At 36.3% G+C, this 24,739-nt stretch overlaps 1 long non-coding RNA gene across 1 annotated transcript; it reads right to left on the reverse strand.

Moving 5' to 3' along the window:
• Positions 1-15,862: 15,862 nt before the first annotated feature.
• Positions 15,863-17,701, reverse strand: LOC139741845 (uncharacterized). The gene is made up of 3 exons (XR_011711645.1): positions 17,603-17,701; positions 16,992-17,070; positions 15,863-15,980 (listed from the first exon to the last, which is right to left on the reverse strand). It is a non-coding gene; the product is annotated as an uncharacterized lncRNA (long non-coding RNA).
• Between the last annotated feature and the right edge of the window lie 7,038 nt (positions 17,702-24,739).

Consider the following 24,739-nt stretch of genomic DNA (forward strand, 5'->3'; position numbering starts at 1 on the left):
GAATCGTAACAAAGAAAAAAAAATGTCAGAAATGGAGGGAACTGCGAAATTCCCATGTAGACCCCTATTTCCTTCTATATGTTGAAAAAAAAATGAAAACAATTGGTGGTTTTACCCTGTTTCGAGGGTTTGAATCCGAATCTGGTTGATGCAACTCTTGCATTCTTTTGGGTTTTGAGATGTTCAAGATAACGGAAAAACAGCTGTCAGAAATTTCATAATGAATATTTCTTTCTTTTAATGGGGAAAATTGAATGAATTGCTGCTCTTACCCCATTTCGAGGGTGCTGAAGGACGTTGAAGGTTTTGAGATAAATGTCCTGTAAACTTCTTTATAATTATTTTCTTATGGATGATCAAACATTGTGTTCGAAAGGGAAGCGGGGGATTGAACCCATACATGGTGAAAAACAATATTTCGTATTTTTATATACAGTTTAGTTGAGTAAATTTGTCAAATCAGCTAAAAATTAATGATATCCAAAATGACTGTATAACAATTGATGGTACTGGTATTATAGAATAACATCATTTATAACTGAAAGTGGTTACAGAATTGAAAAGTTGAATGGTTTTGAAATTTTGCTTATAATTATGAAAATGTTTAAGAATGTTCTGTTATAATCATTTGTTGTTGGTTTTTCCCAATGTAGCTTACCAGCATGTTGTTCAACTTGTCTTTTTGTTTATTTTTTATGATTTTTATCTTAATAAGCAGGACATTATATTTTTCGTTTGATGTGTGACTGTGTATGCAAGAGTTGAATGGCTGCATGAGATGAGTATAAATGGGTTTATCTGTATAAAGACATGTGGATGTGATGTGCATGTGTACGAGTGTGTATGTGTGCTAATGCGTGTGTTCGTATGAGTACGTTGATAACTATGGTTATCATTTTAAAGTGATTTTTTTTTATAATAATTGGTATGAATTGGTTATTGCTTTGATATGATGCTGTATATTTGTTATATTAATATAATCGGTGTTTGTCATTGTTGAAAGGTTCATACAATGTATGTTGTTTGATGTAATTTATATGTTTTTCAACGTGATGCATTATAATTTAGCCTTCTGGCTACTACTTTGCATGTTTGTTTCAATAAACCATTATCAAATCAAATCAAATCAAATCAAATCAAAATCAAATAGGCCCTACTGAGATATTCCGATATGTCTCATATGGAATTTTAAGGCATACTAAAAAAGATTGATATTGACATCATACTGAAACTTACGAATTCACAGATACGACTGAAAAAATTATTATGCCAAGTATAAAATATGAATATACTGGTATAGATGTGAAGTTACTCCATTTCGGCTATCAACAGAGTAATGTATATTTCAGCCTGCTGGTATTTGGTAGTGACACTCGTCTGGTATTCTTATAAAACTTGTCGCATATTCTGATTACCTTATTAGAAATGACTGTATCCATGACCACTATAGTGCACTGTAGATATCAATATTCGAGTGATTACAAAAGCATTCTGCGTGATTATATTCGTAAGTACTGGATTATTAACTGTTACCTTATGATGTCTTTTGCTTGTTTGTTTGTTTTTGTTTTGTTAACGAAGCGTTACCTGTGATTTTTCCAACCATTCGATTATATATATATATATATATATATATATATATGTGTGTGTGTGTGTGTGTGTGACGAAAGAATGACTCGCAGACGTTGTAGTGATGTTCACTATGGCCTTTATTTCCCAAGTTTTCGTTTGATTTCTTTGATTTTCTTTTGCCTTGTTTTTTGTCTTATTCTGTTTAAATGTATGCAAATTGGCGTGAATGTCTTGTTGATGTCTATATTCCGTTTGATTGGCTTCTTATTATTATTATTTTCTATTTCTGTTCAAATGCATGCAAATTGGTTGCTATTTTGCTTTTATGTTTATGTCTCATCAAGCCCTTGAAAAAGGTTGGTTACACAGTCGAAAGCTTGGGAAATAAAGGCCATAGTGAACATCACTGCAACGTCTGCGAGTCATACTTTAATGCAGCACCCATCACGTACGAGGCCAAGCCCGCTTCACGAGGATATATATATATATATATATATATATATATATATATATATATATATATATATGGCCAAATAAACTCATGCTTTATTGGCCAATCTTCATTTCCTTGTGGAGCCAATACGTGAAATCTCAACACGTTTATATATATATATATATATATATATATATATATATATATATATATATATATTTATATATTACATCATATTGCATTGTCATATTGTGGAAAAAATGAAACACAAGTATCAAAAATGTCCAACTGGTGCCTTGAACAACGTATTCAAGACCGCCAATATTAACCAATTGACCAATTTGAGTGTTCATGGATTACTAGTAAGACGAGTTTCATTGAGTTATGCTTTGTAATCTCAGTAAACTTCTCTTCATCCACTTGTCATCACTATAACATTGTGATTGAGATGTTCATGTCTCGTCCACTGATTGTAAGTGTTCAAAGCTTCTACATGTAGAGAAAACAGTATAATCTTGCAATTATTCAACCCCTTCTGTAGTCTTGCAAGGTTCATTGCTGGAACACCATTATTGTACCATCTCCAAGATATCCGATGGAGCTGGTTTTACAGCAAGTTCAAAGTGGGATTGAAGAACTTCAATATGCGTTCGTTTGTCAGCAGAGTAGAGTTGGGTTTCGATTTTGCGATTTTTATAGAGACGAAAACCTGACATCTTTTAGTTTGATGGTGAAAGACAGGCATAACATCTGCAAAGTTTTCACTGAATTACAGGTTGATGGTAAGCACAAGGTGCACAAGGTATTTGCAAGGAGGAACCTCGTGTGTGGAAAAAAAATGATGTTGTGGCAAGGGCCAGAATGCGCGACAAAACCCCGAGTGCACCTATCTGCACTCATGAGCGTCATAACATGAATATCATCTGTAGAAAACTTTAGCTTTCAGGAGTGACAAGGACTTATTGTACAGGAGCGGGAGGAGTTGATCAAAACAGATCAAAACAAATTGAACCGAATAAGACTGGATTTGGCGATTTGCCAATCCAGCGAAATCCATTGCTTTAACAATCTCCACATTGAGAGTATAAACTTTGTCAATACTGATATTTATAAGCAAACATATCTTTCTTATTTCGAGATAGTTCTATGGTGCACAAAACTCATTCCACGGTCATACTAACGGTCATTACTGACAACATTTGAGTCAGAAAGTAAGAAGGGTTTTCTTAAGAATAAGGATCTGTTGCCCAGTCATCAGTGATTACTTTCTAAAAAAAAAAAAAAAAAAAAAATGTGCAAACAATTCAACTATAGCTAATAATTAAGGGTAAGTTATCAGATCGTGGGAGTCATTGATGGCTATTCTTTGCAAGCAAGTTTTTATATTTTATATCTTTTTAGCAGGATAAAGTCATTAATCATATGTCTGTGTTCGTATAGTGTTAGGCTTTCATTTCTTCCAGAGTGGATGTTTGATCTGTTAATAGCAACCTTTCAGTACGCGTGAAAGCATCCTTTAAGGCATACATGTACGTTATTGGGATATTTTGGTGTACATTGACATTGTGTAGGCTTTTCTGCATACCACTTTGGCTGATTGGACACATTCGTTCAAGTAGCCCTAATCAAAGCTGTCAAGGATGCAAGGCATAAACCAGATTCGAATTCCTTGGATTTACCCTGCAAATATGGTAAGACCGTCAATTTACTGTCAGTTTTTCACCATCTAAAAGGATACACTCATAGTGGAATTTTAATTTGAGGGGAGAGGGCATTTTGGTGGTCATATTGATATTAGAATTTTAATTTTTGAGGGTCATTTCGGCTACCATCTTGGATATTACAAAACTATCTGGGATGCAAGAGTTGAATAATTCAGATTCGTGACCCTCGGAATAGTGAAAACCTTCATTTGTTCACCATTTAGAAGGAAATACATAGGAATTTAAGTTTTTGGCTGCCATCTTGAATATCTCAAAACCCTCAATGATGCAAGAGGTGCATCATCCATATTCGTACTAAGCACCCTCAAAACAGGATGAAACCATCGATTGTTTTCAAATTTTCACCATTTAGAAGTAAATACGTGGAAATTTCCGTTTTTTGGCGGTCATTTTGGTGGTCATCTTGATCATCTCAAAATCCTCAAGGATGCAAGAGTTGCATCATCTAGATTCGGATTCAGCACCCCCGAAATAGGATAAAACCATCAAAAACATTGGGTGGACGGCAAAACAAGGTTAGGCGCTAAATCGGGCTTTGGCACCCGGACTATGCCCATCTCAACCAAAACTATCCATGCCTTTAATCAGAGACCAACCGCCGCGGTGACATTCGAAGAGATGATGAATGCATAACGTAGAAATGGGAGGTGTATTAATACTGTAGTAGAATTAATAATAGGACGAAATCGACATCGTGGCGCCGCCATAAAAAAAAAAAAAAAACAAAAAAAAAAAAAACAAACAAACAAAAAAAAATCCAGAAAAAGGGTGTAGGACTTAATGGGTAAACTGACACGCCGACAATCACTCGGACAGCCATTCCATATATATAATTTATTCCTTTCCTGTCCAATACCCATTGATGTGTTGGTATGGAACGCGTCATTGGAGTAAAATTTTGAGTAATGTTTATGAAGCACTGGACCATAAGCTGAAGGCGCCATAGAGTTCTGGATTATTGTCATTTCTGCCGAGCAAGAACCACTCACCCACCTTATACTTAGGAAACCATGAAGTTGTGGGACTTGAGCGCGATTTCAATCTGCACAATTTGTTTCGGCACACATTTTTGTATCAGTCTCTCTCTCTCTCAAAGTAGGTAAATCGTTCGTGCTATCCAATCAAAAGAGCCATTGATAGCTTATTCAAAAAGAAAATCGAAATAAGAAAAAAATACCCGACCGCATGGCCTAATTTCTTCGAACATATCGGTAATACCCAGTGAGTTATACATGTACCTTTATAAACGGATGATATAGTATTGGTTGAGGTGAGGATTCAACTTTTAACTTTTTGCGGGATACTTAGAAACCACTCGATGAAATGCTGAAAAGCATACAATTCTAAGAGGAATTCCACGTTTATTTGATGGAATTCGGTTTTGAAACGGCTAGGGTTTCCGAGAACAAAGTAAAACAAAGCGATCCCAATAAAAGGTGGGTCCAACCTTTTATTAGGATTGCTTTATTTTCGATATCTCGGCAATTTCAAAACCGAATTTCATCAAATAAACGTGAAATTCCTCATAGAATCATGAATACTCTTTCATATTTTATGATATAGGTTTCTCATTATCTGAAAAAAAAAAAATCATTAAAAAATAAAAGTTGGAAACCTGAAGCTGCATCTGAACCGAAACTGTGATATAAGTAACTGGTAAGAAAAATCTGATTATTTATGCTGCTCAAATGCACGTTAATTCAAAATCTTATCGCAATACACTGTAATGTAATCTCGATGTAAACGGGATCTGCCTGTCGTACTGTATGTTGGTGTTCATATGCATCGTACATATAGGTAGATGTGTATACATGTACAATGTATTATAATGTGAGATAATCTTGTGCATCAGTCATTATCAATGTATATCTTGGGTCTTGGGCGAGGCTAAAGCCAGCAATAGTATGAATCAATATAAACTAAATCAAATCGAAGATAGCAACGTCTGAACCATGTGTACTTCTCATGTCGCACATAATTATTGTATTTATGAGGGGTTTGAATTAAAAAACAAAAAAAAAATAATCAAAATACATGCACTAATTTTGATCTTTACAAATATTTGTTATGTAAAGAATGAGGCATCATTCAAAGGATTTTCTCTAATTGATGATGGCCAGTCTTACCTTGAAAAAAATTGGAAATGTCATTTATGTTTCATATTTCTCTTATCCTGGTAATATCTTAAGAAAGCCTGATTAATTATCTTTAAAATGACACTTCACTTGCTATGATTGGTGTTCTTGGAATGTGCAAAACAGCTGAGTATGGGGACAAATCAAAAGTGACAAGTCCTAACAATTCTGCTCTTGATAATATACAGTTTTGATGAAAAGAAGGCCACAAGAATAAGCAATGCTAAGATGAGAACACTTTCAAAAACTCCCATTTCCTTAACATTAGATGATTGTTTGGTCAACCTCTGTTTAATTCTAATCTACAGATACTACTGCAGTTTTTAATTCATGGATGAAGCCTGGAATCTAATGATAATCTCACAATGCATTCTTTTCAAGCACATTCCTTCCCTGAAACGACCAAGCAAACAGGAATTACATACTGCTTGACATAACATGTTTGCTCCATTTTGCAACATTTCACATTTGACCTTTCCTCATACTCAGTCGTACTGTGCATTCCTGGAATGCATAATGTAAACAAGTGAGTAGTCATTACAAAGAAAATTAAGCAGGCTTTCTTATGATGTCACATTTGAATGAAATGATGTACATGTAGTTTTAAGAGAAATATGATACATCAAATTGGAACTGCAGGACTTTTTTGAGAGGTTTATATTCGAGGGCTTGACACTAACTCTTTTGTCTAGTACAATGTACATACCACTGTATGTACAAGTATCCCATTCGGGCCACTAAAATCTTTAAATCTGAAATTTTGGTGGCCCAAAATAAAAGCAAAAGTAACAATCCATTCTGAATCTTAGTTGCCGATCCGGAAACACAAATTTACACTCTGTATGTGATGTAAATTTCCCTGTAGACACATGCGCCAGAAACAATTGTAACAAACAAACAAAATCAGGGAAAGATGCAATGTCTTTCGTGTTTCATAAACCAACGTGTTTCACTTCAGTACTAGATTTGCTGCTCAAACATCCGCCAACAGTTCTTTTAAAAAAAAAAGAAGAAAAAGGCTACAATTTCATCACTCCAAAACTGGTAGTGTTTTCGGAATCAATGAATCATTATAATCCCATTAAAAAGCGTTTTCAGCCACATGACGAGATGTATATTCCAAAGGTGGGACTATTTCCCTAGCTAAGGGTGACACCCCATTGGTTGTGTCCAAACTTCAGTCTAAAAAAACAAACAAACAATCAAACAAAGCACACTCACATTGTCTTGAATAAAAATTATCAACACTCTGAGAACATGAAGCCATACAAAGAAACAAAAACATTGCTCTTTTCTTTTATGTATATTTTACAACCACAGGAAATTTGATTTTAAAACAAAATTGACTTTAATTAATTGAGCAGTCAAAGTAGAGTGTCCTATGTGTTCACATTTACAAACTCTTGAGCCATTTCATCAAATTAATAAGAATCATGTGAAACAATAATGTACACATTATTTACAAGGCCCACCTGCTCTGTATGTACAGGTTGTACAAGTGTAGTGGTAGGGGGAACATTATGCACACACACACGCACACAGTAAAAACAAAGCAAAGAAACAATCTATAAAATGCAAATCCAAGAATACAGTGACTGGAAAACTCTCTATGTGGTCAGGAAAAAGATCACCAACAAATTAAAACGTGTTGAGTAAGGGCTGCACGAGAAATCGAAGCATTCATCTTTGTGACTGACAAACCAAATTGTAGGATCTGAATGTTAATCTAGTGCAACCTCTGCACAGTGTGTCTTCTCTGACGGTAGTGAGTAGTTGGTATGTAAGTGTGGTGGCTAAATATGATGAAATTCACCTTCTGGTACTGTATATGTAATAATGGAACACTTGCCAAGCACATTGCATGATTTCAAGTTCAGTGCTAGTCCTGGCAGCGGTGTTAAATATCTACAAAACACATGCTTAAAAGCAAGATGAAACACCGACGTTCTGATTAACCAAACAATTTTGTAAATAAATAATAATAACAATACAATAATTGCCCTTTGTTAACAAGGAAAATTAAATATGAAAAGATGCAACCGTAGACAGCTTTGTATTAGATCAGTGACGTGAAAGGATTAAAATGCCACAATTTTTTTAACATCTCCAAAATGCAACAAAATTAATTTTGCTCCCAGGCATATATTCATGTGGCTGTGTCTAAATACTTTCCACCAGTGACCATTGTATCAGCAGAGACTACACACATTCATAGCACTTGATACAAATGAAGAAGTTGTGCATCAAAAGGCATAGTAGGTCTCACTACCACTATGCCACTACCTATCCACTTTACACTTGATGATTGGAAGGCCATGTTGTGTTAATTTAATTTTGCTATGGTTTGCATCAAATGGGAGACTAAGAATGGGAGACCCGAGCCCTGTTGTATAAAGGCCGAGATCAGATATACATGTACATGTAAGTCACAAAATCTGATTGGCTAATACAGTTAAACTCGCATAAGTCGATCTTCTCGGGACTGAGCAAAACACATCGACTTAGGCGAGTTTCGACTTGTGCGTAAGTCGAAAAAAAATCGACTTACAGTTACACCAAGCGTACACATGTATGATGTAAATGTATTGTATGTTGTCTACTCTGGAGCCGAGAGCTGAAGCGGTGTGCCCGATATTTGCCCTTCAGCAAGACACTTTATCCACATTGTATATTACAGTATTAATTTCAAAAATTAAGAGCAAACATCTGACATTTATTCTAGCATCATATGGAGCCGATTGTTACCGCTGTTCATTTCCAAAACTGAAGGCAAACATCCGGCTTATTTTTTTTTTGGTGGCCCGGCGTGCGTTTTTGGTGACCCTGGTCGCGTATTAACCATTCGCGAAATTGTGATTCGATTCGCGAAAAGACTCCGCTAAGTATATATGGCATAGATCACTACACTCGGCAGGGGCTACGTCATCCTTTCACCAGGTCTGGGTAACGGAAACCAAAATCTCGCGTGAGTTCTTGCGTTACCTATCCTTCATGTCAACGAAACATCGTTAATTTGCGCTTGGGATTGTTACTCATCGTTACTACAAACGTTAATTTTCCCGATCGTTAGTTAGCGTTAATAACGATTCAGGTGAAACCGCTTGCGTTAATGAAATGTTAATATTTATTGACGCAAAGTTTCTTTTGGTAATACTGTATGTAAACAAAAACTGGCGTCTCGTGATTTTGACAGTGATTTATTACACACTAAAATCTTATTCGACTTAGGCACAGTGAATTCAATGGTTTTTCAGTGAAAGTGTTCTTGGAATTTCATCGACTTAGGTGAGTATTCGAGTAAAAAATTCGACTTGTGAGTGAATTAATACACGTAAGTCAATGGGGACAAATCAGGACTTTTTAAAATCTTTGACTTGCGCGATTATTCGACATACACCTGTGTATGCGACGTCGACTTAGGCGAGTTTAACTGTACTTAACTTCTGTTTGTCATTGCACCTATTTTATGAAACATGACCATGCTGATGACCTACAAGCAAACACATGTGGAAACTGCTAAAATTTTCTGGTGTTACCATTAGAGATATTTCGTATTTGCTTAACAAAGACTAGTGGAGCACTGATTACCAGTAAGCTACTTTGTGTTACCATCAAAGATGCTGCTATGCTTGCTAAACAAACATTAAAAAAAAAGAGAGAAAGTATTTGAATTGATCTTGCTTCTGCAAAATTGTCTTCATGGCCACTAGTCAGATGTACAAGAGTTTCACTAATTCAGATACGACATGGGGGCATTCACGATGATCTTTCCACACAGATGAAAAAAGTAATAATTAGCTTATCACAAAGAAATTCACAAATTTAACCAAAATTATGTTTCTCAAATTTTGAGTTTAGGCACAACTGGAGCAGCAAAGTGCTGGACCATTTTGAAACATTCAGTGTAACAAAGAGAACGGAATCAAGTGAAATTACAAAGTGAATGTCCAATGAAATAATACAAATTATCTTTGCAATTCATCAACCTTTGTCATTCACAGTGGTTTCATTTTTAAACGATCTACAGGTTCACATGATGATACTAAGATGCATGAAACGGTGTCCATCTTGAAATCTTGCAAATACTAACAGGCTGTGAGGTATCCGGAATATCTTTTTTTTTAAACCATATTCAGGAACTTCGCATTCTGCTCCTGTGCAACCATGCATATTCTGCAAAATACAGAGTGACAGGATGTACATGAGCGCCGAGACCCTATGACTCAAGGGCTCGATAGCAATGTCCTGAAAAATATTACACAGAGAGAAAATGAGAAGAATGCAGGGGAGGGAAGGACTGCAACTATTACTGTTTAGTACAAAAATCCAGGTTTGTCTCAGGCACCATACTTTGGTGCATTCACTTGATTATTCATAAAGGCAAAAATTTGGAATATGTACACACTCATTAACACCAGAGCAGCAGTAACTACTTTTCATATAAATAATCTGACATACACAGCATGAGCTCCAGTGTAGAAAAACAAAATTTTGCCATGATGGATCCAAATGATGTGAATGGAACGGGATGCGAAGCAAATCTTTGCACCCATCAGCACACTCATTCATATGCAGTGGATGACTCGCTATGTTCACACGTCAGAGCCCATACACCACTCCAGCTGTCTATCCCAGCGCAATACTGGATGCAGAAAAAGCGGGTTGCTGGAAGTCCCGGCGGCGCTCCAAAAATCTGACGTGGAAGACAGCGGAGGTGAAGACAGGGATTAACTTTGATCGTAGCTCAATCGGAGTGCGACGCGCTGCGCTCTCTCCTCTTCTTGGACTTGCGGTGCTTCTTGTGCTTGTGCTTGTGCTTCTTCTTCTTCTCACTCAATTTCTGACAGGTGGAAAAAACACAGAGATTACTGGTAAGCACCCTCCCTACGATGTCACGATTCATTAGAATGGGGATACATGTATTATCTTCAAAAACAAGGCAGAGGTGGCTGCGTTCCCTAAGAAATGCATCTTGGTAGCATAGAAGTATGACACAAGATAACACCAGTCCATTATGCTGTGACTACACGGTCACATCTATACAAGAAAGATCCCTCCCCGTCCTCCTCGCCCTCGCCCTCCCCTCTCCCCCCACCCCCAACAACTTTCAGATTACCTCTTGCTCAACTTGATAGAGAGAAATGAATCTGTTCCTTGCACCCCCTTCAGCTGTTACAAGTGGGGAAAACTAGTTTGATTCATCATAGAACTGCTACCAGGAAACCCAAGGAGAAGTCAACATGATTTGGTTTCTACATCAGTTGTTGCAACAGGGTCCTATGACCCAAGCATGTGCGACAGCCTCCCTCATTCTTTGCAAAGGTTTGTAGGCTTCCAATCTACAACTACATGTATACCCCTCAAGGTAACATTATGGTACATGAATTCAAGTTAACTTTACAAATAATGGAGACACTACAAATGCAATTTGGCTTGCTACACATATTCTAGAGCAAATGACATAATTCAGGATTGGGGTATATTCACACATTGCTCCAGTATTTTTTTTGTTTCTTCTTTTGGATCTGTCAGACTTTGAAAGACTGTACGGACACAAACATACACAGATCTTTGGTTTGCGTGAGTTACTTGTGATTTACCCAAAGTGCAGCAGTACTTGACAGCACATTCTTATGTTCATGGAGATGTACTCTGCATAATTATGTATGTCTAATCGTTCAGTGCTAGAGTGCTGCTGATACATTCTCCATATTTATCTCAAGCCAACATACCATAATATCAATACACTGGAAGGGGAATAAAATCCACATATACATGTAGATTGAATGAATGCAGCAATACTAGCAGAACACACCTGTGCAAGTTTGAGGAAAAACAGACACTTCATTCAAAGTTAGAAATGTTTCAAGTTATGGTGCTGCCATTGCTGGATAAGAAGATTAATACAGTTTGTGATATCACATGTGTATAATGATATAAAGAAAATATATGGAAAGAATTTCACAAAATTGTATCTTTTTATTGAAACGTCAAGCACAAATTCCCTCAACCTGTAACTGACATACAGCTGTATGTCAAGGGTAGCATTAATCTCCCTGCTTTGAAATGAAATCCCCTGTTAGCACGCACACATACCGATGTCCGGTCATCCTCGCTGTCACTGCTATAATCGCTGCTGTACCGCCTCTTCCTTGCCTTCTTGTCCTTCTTACGTTTCTTGCGCTTCTCCCGTTTCTGCACGTTGCCATGGGAACCGGATGGTGGGCCAGAGTGTTGGGATGTTGTTTTGCGTGTGTATGAGAAAGGGGGAGAGAAGGAAGAGTAGCTTGACATGAATCACAGAGTTACAGAACAAAATGCCAACAGCCACATAACAGCTGTTAATCTGCTGCGCATGTTCCAAATGCAAACCTTGGAAAGTACTGTATACAGCATGCATAAAATTATAGGTTAATACACATTGATATGCTCATGGTAATATCACACAATGCAATTTCTGATTTTTTTTTCAACAAAAGAAATGAACTGTTTGCTTCTGTAACACTTATGGAAAGATGACATACATAAGACAAACAGATTTATAACTAACACCACCTTGTGGTCAACCAAAATGATCATGTACAGTTTCACAAGTCACTCTAGTCCTGTACTATCATACTGTAAGAACTTTTTGATGCATCCAAACAGCACAACACAATAAACATTTCTATAATCTTGAAGGAGGACACAAATTTGTTCAATCCCATTTAATAATCAAAAAACAAAAGTGTGTGTGCTACAGATAAGGACATCTACTTTATGCTAAGCAGTGCAATTGACTCTTGTAGCATCAACAAATTGCAGCCAAACACTGCTATGTGAACGAAACGAAATTCAACCTACCACTTCCTCCTCAGAATCAGAGTCACTGTCATCGGAAGATTCATAGGAGGATGAGGATGAAGATGGGGACTTCAACCAGGAACGGTGTTGGGTGTGATGGAGATCATTTGAGTTTGGTTGGTGTTAAACAGGTGGAGGTTTGAGAGAAAGAGGAAGAACTTCAAGTGAGTATGCCGTATACCACCAATCGTATTGTGTGTGTGTGTGTGTGTGTGTGTGTGTGTGTGTGTGTGTGTGTTCCCTCCCCCTCTCTTTAGAATCATATGCCCATATTCACACACAAAAACCAGAGAGATTCTTATGAGCAATCAGAATGATACTTGTGTGTTACATGACCTGCATCAGGACAAAAATACTACACTGCAGCTTTACTCAAATCAGGGAGGGCTTTTACTTTATCTTGTTAACTCATGAGGGGGTGTAATCTTTCAAAGAGCCTCCAGCAGAAACATCCACTCTGCATCAAAGAACCTTTCAACAACCACTTGCAATTTGGATAGCATACAATTTAGCCCATGTATTGTCATGACTCAAGGAACATTAAAAAAGAATGGCCACATAAAGTGTAGGGTGGCAGCCATTCTGACTTTATAGAATTTTATCGGTAAAAAGTGTCCATAACAACTCACACTTCCTGCTCACACACATCTTCACAAAAGTTCCTACACAAAGACTCTAGTGGCCTTGTAATAAAGAATCTCAATAATTACAATTGTTATAATGTTGATAATTGTAATTATAATAATCATAATCACAATTGCAATTATAATTATGATTACAATAATTATAAGGTGGTCATTATGACAGATAGGACTCTATGCCATTCATTTTAGCTTTCAAAGATGTCAATTTTGATACTGAACATTTTTTTTCTGACACTCTACATCTGTCAAAGAACCAAAAATTATGCAGCAGAACTGAAGAATATGATCACCCGAGAATATACCAAATCTCTCTTACATATTGTTTGTTGATTTCCAGAAGCAGTCATGACTGCATAAACCCTCTCAATGCTGTTACTTTTTGATAACTATTGACTGCAAGCAAAGTACAATAGTCAGTCTAAATAAAATCTTAACAAATCACCCCTTTGTCATATTTGTGCAACAGAAACCAAGGCCAGTGGGCCCCTGACTTCCTATAAGATATAAAACATACAATTATATGAATCTTATCAAATCGATCCAGAATAAACTTAATGAACCACGGGCATTTGCATGAACTTTCTGCAGCCCAACTAATGAAGTGCAGCAAAATTTGCTAAGTGAATAATCAGTGTGAATAGATTGTCAATGTTTTCACGCAAATGCCAAGTCCACAGACATAACACTCGCAGAGGTCTGCTGTAAGGTGATGAAAACGGTGAGATACAGAGTCAAGCTGATTGTAAACAAACGTGCGATTACTATGAGAAACTATAACAGAACACAATGAAGAGCAAACGTTCTCAAATCTCACATGAACTCTGCTTTAATACAAAAAGTCTATTATCATTTGTCACATTGTGCTAAAAACAGAAACAAGGTTTTCTAAATTCTTCCAAAGAATCAAATGCAACAGACAGGACACAACCTCTTCCAACATGTACAGTGTAGATGTATATTTTCAGACGCAACTTATTGTGCACAGCAGACAAAGCATGAAATTCAACTCCTGGGACAAAAATTTTTCCAAAATAAGGATGTAATTTTTGGTACTGCTTTGTGCAAATAGACAACTAACAGAAAAAAAAACAACAACAACAACAGATATTTCAAAGATGAGGTGAGGTTAGTCAATTTTGAAGCGACCATACAATGCCATGCTGGAGATAGAAAAATATGAAAAAAAAATATTAGAAAAATATTCAAACAAGTCAAGTTTTAAGTACATGTTTGCTCCATAACAACAATTCATCTTTTGTACATTTCCAATACCAATTGCTCTCTCTTTTTTTTTTTCATATTATGCACTCCCTTCCTTCAGAAACTTTCGCTCACGCATCCCTTCAGATTTACAGTTTCTTTCCCTTTTGTGTGTGTGTGTGTGTGTGTGTGTGTGTGTGTGTGTGTGTTTTAATCTATCCAATGGTATACTGTACCTTCACTGAAGAATAAGTTTTGACGTACTCGTATGCACAACATTACAGTGAAATCTCAAACAAATCACCTTCAAAACAATTTTTGCAATGTCAAACACGAACAAAGTTGAGCTTCAACAGCTTTCTCTTCTCCAAGATCCTAACTTACACACAACGCAACAATGGGGGAAATAAATAATTGAAGTCATTTTTGCAATGAGTTAAAATTTTGCTTCATTTATGGAGGCAAACAACTTTTAGCAGTGTTCACAATTATGAAGTGCATAGGTTTGTGAGATAAGAAATAACTACACAGATACTTTGTGCTTTGAAACTCACCCTCGCTCGTTTCTTTTTCTTCTTCTTTGCCTTTTTATCCTAGGGGCATTTAAAGAAGAAAAAACAATGTATGTATGAGCAATTCACATAACAAATTTACAATTTCAAGCTTTTTTTCAGAAAAACATGTTCAACAATTACTTATAAAAAATGAAATTTCATTGTGATGAGCACAATGGGTGGGGGCATTGACAACATCATAGCTGGACCAAATCAATAGCCATTAGCCTTTCCCACAGTCATTTATTTCATTCTGTAGGTGGCGTGCTTGTTCTGTGTCATAGGGGTTACTATCAATTTTATTCCTGGTGCAAATGCTTGTTATTATTGCTGCCCACTGATAATGACCCACCTATCAAAAGTACATTTAAGGTCACATAGTGAACTTCTTCACTACCGCAAAAAGCTTTTGCTAAACACACTCATTTGCAAAAAGAGACAATTGACAAGCCTCCAAAAGAACATACAAAGCATATAGTCAATATCATGCATTTTTTGTTCGGTAGAATTGTGCTGCTGTTGAATCAAGTCATGATTATTTAAAGCTCAATTAGAAAGGCAACTTAAACTCAACAAATCCACAATGTCCCAACACAAAAGTAGGGCAATACATGGTAAAAATTGTGGCTTTTCATATCCAAGGGTTTTACCACAGAGCAGGACAGATTCAGTGTTGGTACACTACTAACACCAAAAGCCAGATTGAACAGCCTTCAATTTGTACACAACATCAAATGTTTACAAGTTTTCATCATCTCCATCACCAACGTTACTTGGCACGCCTTTGATTTTATTTTCTGCGCCCATACCTTCTTCTTTGCACTCGATCCTCCAAGAGCTTTTTCTCTCGCTTTCCTCAGATCTTCCCTAAATTTCTGCACAGGAGCAGGAAAGGAAAAGCATATAGAATGAAAAGTGTCAATACTGTATACATCTTAACTTTTTTAAATGTCAACTTTTATGTTTTTGCAAACTTTTCTGTAATCAATTCCATTCACACAACGAAATAAATTTAAAAATTTCTTGGGTCTGTGCACTTTCAATGAAGCATTTGGCCATAACCTTTGACTCCTGACCCTAACAAAACTTTTCCAAGGTCATTTAAATATGTCCCACAATACTGCATTTCCATATCTCACTCGCTTGAGATGAAAATGCCCTTTTTCAACTAGCAGACAGCATTATTTCTAGTTTTTAATCTCGATCTTTTATCTAGGGTTTTACTTCATTTTGTCAAACACCTATTAAGTAGCTATGACACACAATTCTATAACCATTTCATACATTTGGAGCAAAACAGTAGCATTTCAGAATTTGATGTTGACTTCTGTTCACTTTACTTCACTTTACTGCCACCAGGCCAACAAATAATATCTAATGAATTACCCCCAGTCATGCTAAAGGGAGTCTCGCAACATGCCTTGGTACCTACAAATGTGATGTATTACTGCACGAGCACAAGGGTGAAATATTACAATTTGTCTATGACCTTTAAACCTTTCTCATTTGCATATTTCAATGCCAACTACGTATCACACCAGCTCATTGCCCTATCAATCTCAATACATTTACTGCATTTGTTGGAAACTGAGTTAAATCATTGTTGCACATGTATGCAAAATACTCTTATGGACATCATTTTAAACGTACAAGATATATATTGTAGGCAACCCACGACAACTTGATGGCCTCGACCTTTAGCCGCAAAATAACTGAACAGCAAAAATATAGATATTACCATATCATAGAATTACAATGTACTATGTACTTATACACTAAAAAGCTAAAAATAAGTAAACAAAACCGCGTCCCTCCCCCTCCCCCGCCCCCCCCCCCCCCAAAAAAAAAAAAATGAAATAAATAAAACAGTTGTATTCTGTACTTGCCAGGTTCATCTTCTCTTCCCAGCCAGCCAAACTGCTGGATTTTGCCTCTTTTTTCTTCTGCTCTTCTTGCCATTCTTCCCTGCAGTAAATAGTTTACACAAGAGATTTCCAAAGTGAGAGTTACAATGTGTATGTAGACCTTAGGACTACAGTTATGAGAATACAATATTTTCTGGTCCTCACCTTATTTGAAATGGATAATAAGACCCCATAACTGAAAGGTGTCACTTGTAACACCAAACAGTTATAATGCAGATGGTGGTACATGCATAAATTCTTCCATTGACATTACACTGCAGTTCAGCAGAAAAATGAAAAGGTAAACAAACTGAAATACAATCAGTGGCAGTCGATGCATAAATCAAGTACATGGCACTCCAGTTACAATGAACAAGGCTATAGCAAAATTTTGTAACTATGAAGCAAACATTTTGCCCCCCAAAATGACTAGCATTAAAGTTTAATGCACAAAATTCTCTTCAATTAAAACGTTACGTCAATACAACGAAAGAAAATTGCCAGTTCTGGGGACTTTGTTACATATAGCAGGATGCGCCTAAATTGGTGAGTGGTATTAAAAGGCTGTCAAGCGGGCAGGAACTCTTTCATACCATGTTGGCCTGGGGCGGTTGAGGTAATCCTGGATGGTGGGTCCGGCCTGGGGCCTTGGGCCATTAGCTCTTGCTGCAGCAATTGGGTTGACGAATGCCTGTATGCCAATGGGAAGATGAAATAGCGACAAAATATACTGTGAATCCCAAGGACAATGAAACTGAAGGGAAGAAACTGCACTTTAAAACATTTTGACGTACAAAAAACAAAAACAAACAAACAAACAACAACAACAACTACAACAACAGAGAAGCAGTATTTGAGCTGCCTGCTTGCAGCCCTCTTTCTTATCACATACGGCCATTTTTACAATCAGTGGTGTAAAACATGGTTTTGGCACTAATTGGTGTATAACTTTCTTATACACTGACAGATATGCATTATTTTTTCTCATAAACTTACCACCCACAGTGTCTACCTTGGGTACCTTAATGAACTTTCCTCTCTTTTTCTTTCAGATGTGGCATGCACTTACATGCTTGAAATCCAACACTTTTGGTGTATGCACTCTGACATGGTTTTTTTGTCAGACCTAGCATATCAAATTGTTTATTCCTTTTCATTATTTTTGTTGTTGTGGTGATAGACAGGTATCCAACATTAAGAACTATTATGTTTACCAGGTTCTGCTTTGTCTTCTTTACAGACTGAAATTGTCCAAACTTTATGTTTCGGAGGTGACATTTTCCGTTAACAATTAACCCCTCTTTTGAGTTAGCTCTTGCTCACAATTATAAAATTCAACTTTGCTAATTTCCATCAAAACAGAATAGTAATCAATCTGACTTAACTTCGATCCAAAGATTATTTGATTCAAATAGCTTATCATTTTTTTGGTGAGTGTTTATAAATTTATGCAACTTTTCCGTTAACTTTTCTGTCACCTCCGAGACAACAGATTTATGTATTTGATTTTTTTATTCTTGACATCAGTTATACATTACATTTACAAAAATGTAACATATCCCCTCACATTATCTCTGAAGGAAGGTAGTAGAAATATAGCCTGTTGTTTTCATTTCGGAGCAATTTACAATTTTCCGTTAACACTTGTCACCTCCGAAACAATCGTCACCTCCGAAACAACAAGCGTATTATATTTGATAATTTCTCGAAGACAAAGCAATTTTGTTTGATTCTGTCCAATTGACAGGAATCTCTTTTGGATGAAAATAGTAATTTGGCAACAGGAAGTGAGAATTTTCTAGAGATTAATGAAAGATCTAATAAAAACAAAGAATTACTGTTTCGGAGGTGACAAAACACTGTTAACAAGAGTTTTTGCTCATTTCTATTGAAGAGAAACCATATCATGTACACCAATGGTTTCATTTATTTTAGTAACCTAAGTCTCAAAGTGGAGAAATCAACTAACACACTCTCACTCTTATTTTTATTACTATACTGTACGTTTTGGGGCAAATTTACATTTTTTCACTTTTTTAACAAAGAGAATGCACAAAATACACCCATCTGTTGTATATATAATATTGTAATCAAGATCAATTCTCCTGCTCTAGTTAAGTAAACATATAGACGCTTTCATCTTAGAAGCTTGATTTCCAATTTAAGCAATTTAGTTGTGAAGATTTACCAATCAAAGCTTTCCATGTGGGTTGCTTTTTCTTGTGTTTCGGAGGTGACATTGTTTGTTAACACCATATTGTTATGTGATAGTGAAAGGCAAAACTTCAGTTCCTTTTCACTATCTATTAACATTTTCAAATACATTTAATATCTACAAAATCATCACAATAGAAGTGACTTTTGTATACCTAGCTCACCAGAATTCCCTTGATACCAAAGTGATACATGTGGCAGTTCATGCATGCCCTAGTCCACAATCTTAAAAAAATCATAAAATAATCAAACTCCACAAAAAGGCCACATGCCTATAGCTGGTGCACAACTTGTTCTTGAATTCTTAGTTGTTGTTTTTCCATGTACAACGTGGTAATCATAAACAAAATTATGTGATTTCTTTTTCTAATATGACAATAATTATTACATTTTCCAAGTTGAACCAACTGTTTATGACATTGTATTTCTAAAGATTATTGAAGTTGTCTGACAACTAAAGTGAACAGAGGAACAAGTCCCCTGGACTGGAAAGGGAAAGATCCAAAAACAAGATTTGTAGTTCTATCTCAATATGATTTTGATGATGTGTTTGCCTTGTTTTGTTATTATGTTTTATTTTAGAATTTGGCTTTAAGTACAATGTACTGGAATTTCAAGGAAAAGAAAATGGTTTCTTAAAGGGCAAGTCCACCTTCATATACTGTATATGTGGATTGAGTGAATGCAACAACATTAGTAGAACACATCATTGAAAGTTTGGGAAATTGGACAATCCATTCAAAAGTTATGTTTTGTTTTTTTTTAAAGTATCTATGCAATCACTGCTGGATGAGACGACTACGACAGTGTATGATGTCACATGCATACATTGATATAAAGAAAATATAAGTGAATTTCACAAAACTTTACTTTTTGAAAAAAAGTGCACATTTCTTCAACTTGCTACTGATGTATGTTAGGGCAATATTATTCACCCTGCCTTCCAAAAGAGAGAAGTCAAGTGTTCTTTTGTTATGCAAGAAAAGTGAAAATATGTTGAATTTTCTTGATACTTTCTCTATATCCTTGTACACGTGTGACATCACAAGCTATAGAAGTCTTCTCATTCAGCTTTGACTGAGCAGAAACTTCAAAAATTCATAACTCTGGAACGGATTGCCTTATTTTCCTCAAACTCTCACTGATGTGTTTTACTAATATTGCTGTATTTACTCAACCCTCATGTCTATTGAGGTGAATTTGTCCTTTTTCGGTCCCTCTTAGGGTTATTTGAGACCAGTTTGTGTCCGGGACCTTCTGTGAAGTTGATGGGTAAAATTACTGAACAAAAAAAAAAAAAAAATTCCCCATAAGTTCACACAAAAGCATTATGCTGCTCTCTTCAGCTGGGAAACACAAACTGTTGTCTTAACCAAACTGTAAAAACTTGCTAAAGATTAGTATGAATTACAATCTAAAACAAAATATGAGCTGGTATCCACTATCATGAAAGAGAATAACGAAACAAAATAACAAGTAAGAACTGAAAGAAAGAGCTTATATTTGAAAATTATAGCCATGAGGAAAGACATGGATGTTCACAATATATTAGTTAACACCTGAGAAGTTGGGTTGTCTCTGTGTTGTGTCACCTCCAAAACAATAAAATAATTTTTTCTCATCTTATACTTTTTACTCTCAAAAGTGACTAATATATATGATTTGCTGGTAATTTTCAAGCAATTCAGAAAGATACATAAAATATATTTTAGTAATGTCAACAGTTTAAATGAATCTGGTATATATAGAAAATTTATCCCAGATGAACCAAACACCTTTCACCAGTATTATAACATTTGTATGGTGGCTATCAAGAATGATGAAGAATTCATGAACATCCTTGAATTAATCTATTTATAATATTATGTGCAAACAAAAACATAATACAAGTCAAATAAGAATTTTTGCTTTTGGCATTCATAACCTATGTCCCCACTAAAAAATTACAATGGTACCCTCCGCAACGATACCTTTAAAGATAGTGAATCAATCTAAAATACAATTTGAGGGATTGAAACTATAACTCATTGCCCACACCTTACAGAAAACCCCATTCAATTTGCTTCAGAGGTCAAAGAGAAATGAGGGTTTTTGTAGAGCATGTCAGGAATCCCTTCCCTCCAAGTTCTGTATATTGTGTTTACACATTAATATGCAGTTCCAAGAGCATCCAAGTGCTAAACTTGGAAGAATCAGACTCCTGACATCCTTTATAACAATCCACATTTCTTTGAGACCACTTAACCAAATTGACTGGGGCTTTCTGCAAAATAGAGCTAAGATGTTATAATTTAAGACCCCAAAGTAGATTTTAGCTGATTTAATCATATTGGGTGCTATCAATGCAAAAGTCTAATTGTATTTTTTTTTTTTTTTTTTTTGGGGGGGGGGGGGCATACTATATGAATACTTGAACACAATGTCAACATTGAATGTCACCTCCGAAACAAAGTAATTCTTCCCTGGTGTTGGGGAATAAAATGTTCTGAGAGCAAAGAAACATTACTAAAATGATCTTACACCCTCATTTCAATTTAAGGTAGAAAATGGAATGCCATGTTTCTTCAGGTTACAATATCTAGCTTATGTCTGTCATATTCTTAATGTAAATGAATATTTCAACACAATGTTAACATTGAATGTCACCTCCGAAACGAAGTGATTCTTCCTTGGTGTTGTGGAATAAAATGTTCTGAGAGCAAAGAAACATTACTAAAATGATCTCACACCCTCATCTCAATTTAAGGTAGAAAATGGAATGCCATGTTTCTTCAGATTACAATATTTAGTTTACAACCTTCGTCCAAATGGAAGGCAAACTACTGGTGCCCATGCTAATTAATGAAGTGTAAAAAAACACTTGTTCTGTGTGGTTTATCTGCTTGAAACAGGAGTTAATTTCTTGTTCTCGAGTTATAATTATTAAAAACATTGATAAAAAGAAGAAGTTTTGTGTTATTGTCACTTATTCTCAAAAAAACTGAGTGTTGATATTAATGTCACCTCCGAAACATTCTAATATGTTAACTGTCACCTCCGAAACATCCATGTGTGAAAAATCCAAGATTTAAAGAAATGATTGGAATTTCATTTAACCTACGTAGGAAGGTAGCCCTTCTTAAAGACTTGTTATAGTATAGAGTTTGACCTGGCTTGCCCTCCAATAAATAGTTAAAATCTTAAAAATTGCATGTCAATTGGTATTTTTACCAAAAATTTATAAATCTCATGTATTTTTTTTGTAAATCACTTTATATTCAACCCCAAAATAGTTTTGATTCACAAACTATATATTGTTGTTAACCATATAAACTTTGCATGGTGAAGTTTGACTACAGAGTTTTGTCATTATGGTGCAATTCATGAAAACAAAATTTTGCTTAAATTTACTTCAGGTGACAGGGTTTTCCTTAAATTACACCAATAACTCTTCAGGTTTAAGGTCTGAAATGTTATTTTTTCAAAAATTTGAATACTTTCCAACAGGAATCAAACAGAATAATGAAAAAATATTTTGTTTGAAATTTTGACCCTCTGAGTACAAAAGTTACACCACTGATCGTAAAAAAGGCCATACAGTATTAGGTTCCCCTGCCATTGGAAAAAAGTCAGTTTCATTGTAAAGTAGAGTCTATTCCCCATCAATGATGACACTCATCAAATTGGCAAATGCTTTGAAAGAAAAACATCGTTGCTGCATGTATTATTAATACGCGTACGGAGGTCGCCGAGAGAGCTAGAGACGGAGAGAGCGAATAGGCGCATTATCTCAGTAGTTATTCACGCATTCCCAAAGAATCGAGAAATACAGATTTTTTGCCAGCTTGCCGGAAATTCCGGAAAGCTTCCCTCTTTTTGGAAAAATCCGGAATTCCGGAAATTTTCCGAAATATTGCATCTCTGCCCCATTACCAGATGAATAAAAATTTATTGATGGTAGAATATATCTTTTTTTTTTTTTATTTCCCACCTGGGATATTGTTTCATGACCAGCTAGCACACCATCAACTGACAGAGATCACATTTTTTCCCCTCTTTTTTTACTTCCTACTGTGATTTGGCTCCAGAGGGCATCACATCTGCCTTCAAATCCTAGAATGACCTGGGTTCAATTCCCAAGTCTAGCCGACTAGTGTGTGGTGTGTATTCCATCCCCCTGTTGTCCCCTAGTAGTACATTGTAAGAAGCACTAAATGCTGTCTCTCAGAATGAAGGACATTAAATAGAGGTCCTGTGTTGAGTTTAGTCCTGATTCGTGCACATAGAAGATCCCACTTCATTCATTCATTGCAAAGAAAGAAAGAGCAATTCATGCACTTCATTGCAATCTTAGCTGGAAACCACACATACAAAATATCTGTAAGAAGAGTAATAGTACACTTGGTTTTCTTCAGCGCAATCTGAGGAGGTGTCCATCCAACATCAAGGAACAAGCTTATAAGACATATGTAAGTCCAACGCTTGAATACTCCTCCTCAGTTTGGGATCCCCACACCAAAGAACTTATAATATCTGATATAGAAATGGTCCAACGACGTGCAACAAGATTTGTGATAGCTGACTAGAACCAACAAAGTAGCGTGGCTGTAATGGTACACAACCTTCACTGGCAGTCTCTACAGGAGCGTCGTGCACGCAACAAGGCCATCATGTTATACAAGATCATCAATGGCCTTGTTGCTATCCCTGCTGCTCCAACATACAATGTACCTGTATCATTCATCAGACCTGACCAGAGGCCACCACATCCAACTCAGCTCCGGCAACATCACTGCAGAATCCTCTCTTTTCAACACAGTTTCTTCCGAAGTGTTGTTTGCATCTGGAACGGCCTTCCCTCAACTGTGATTTCAGCTCCGTCTCTCAAGACCATTCGGAGCAGTTTGAAACCACTTACACTCCGATAACCCTCATACTAATGTACCGATAGTGAAATATACTATATGATTATGTATCCCCACGCGCGGGTGCGCGTACGTGCCCGTATAGATGACACAGATGAACGGCCCCGAGGTGTCGAGGGATGCCCGGACGGATCTACTAGGCCATGGGGTGAGCTGGTTTTTTCGCTTGTTTCGTTCCGACAACTGCGGCACTAAAATTTCTCCACAGCTACGTGTAAACAAATAACCAAAAAGGCTACAGGAAAAAGTTCGACACAAACCCTCCTGCAGTATTTTGGTAATTTAGGGGGAAACAGTGAACTTTTTTGTCACTGAGGAGCTGAATATGTACACTTTGCCGTGTACGATATTCATTCGCGAACGATCATGTGATGTATGTTATCCAATCCGAATCGAGAATTATTGTTTACGAGTCAAAATGGCCGCCCCCTGTGAGCCTGTCGACGCGTCTACGTCGTCTGCTCAGCCGAAACTTATTATGCGTTATTATGCATGTAACAGCGATGAAGTTTGAAAATTTCACGGCTATGACAAACCTAAGATAGACGAAACCTATTTTGTGTGCCAAAGAGTGGATCAAATTGAGTGGGGGAGACCGTGAAATCGCAGACC

Source organism: Diadema antillarum, unplaced genomic scaffold, assembly GCF_040938485.1.
Source record: "Diadema antillarum isolate AM-2024a unplaced genomic scaffold, OU_Dant_1.0 seq00000956_RagTag, whole genome shotgun sequence".
In the NCBI taxonomy this organism is placed as follows: Eukaryota; Metazoa; Echinodermata; class Echinoidea; order Diadematoida; family Diadematidae; genus Diadema; species Diadema antillarum.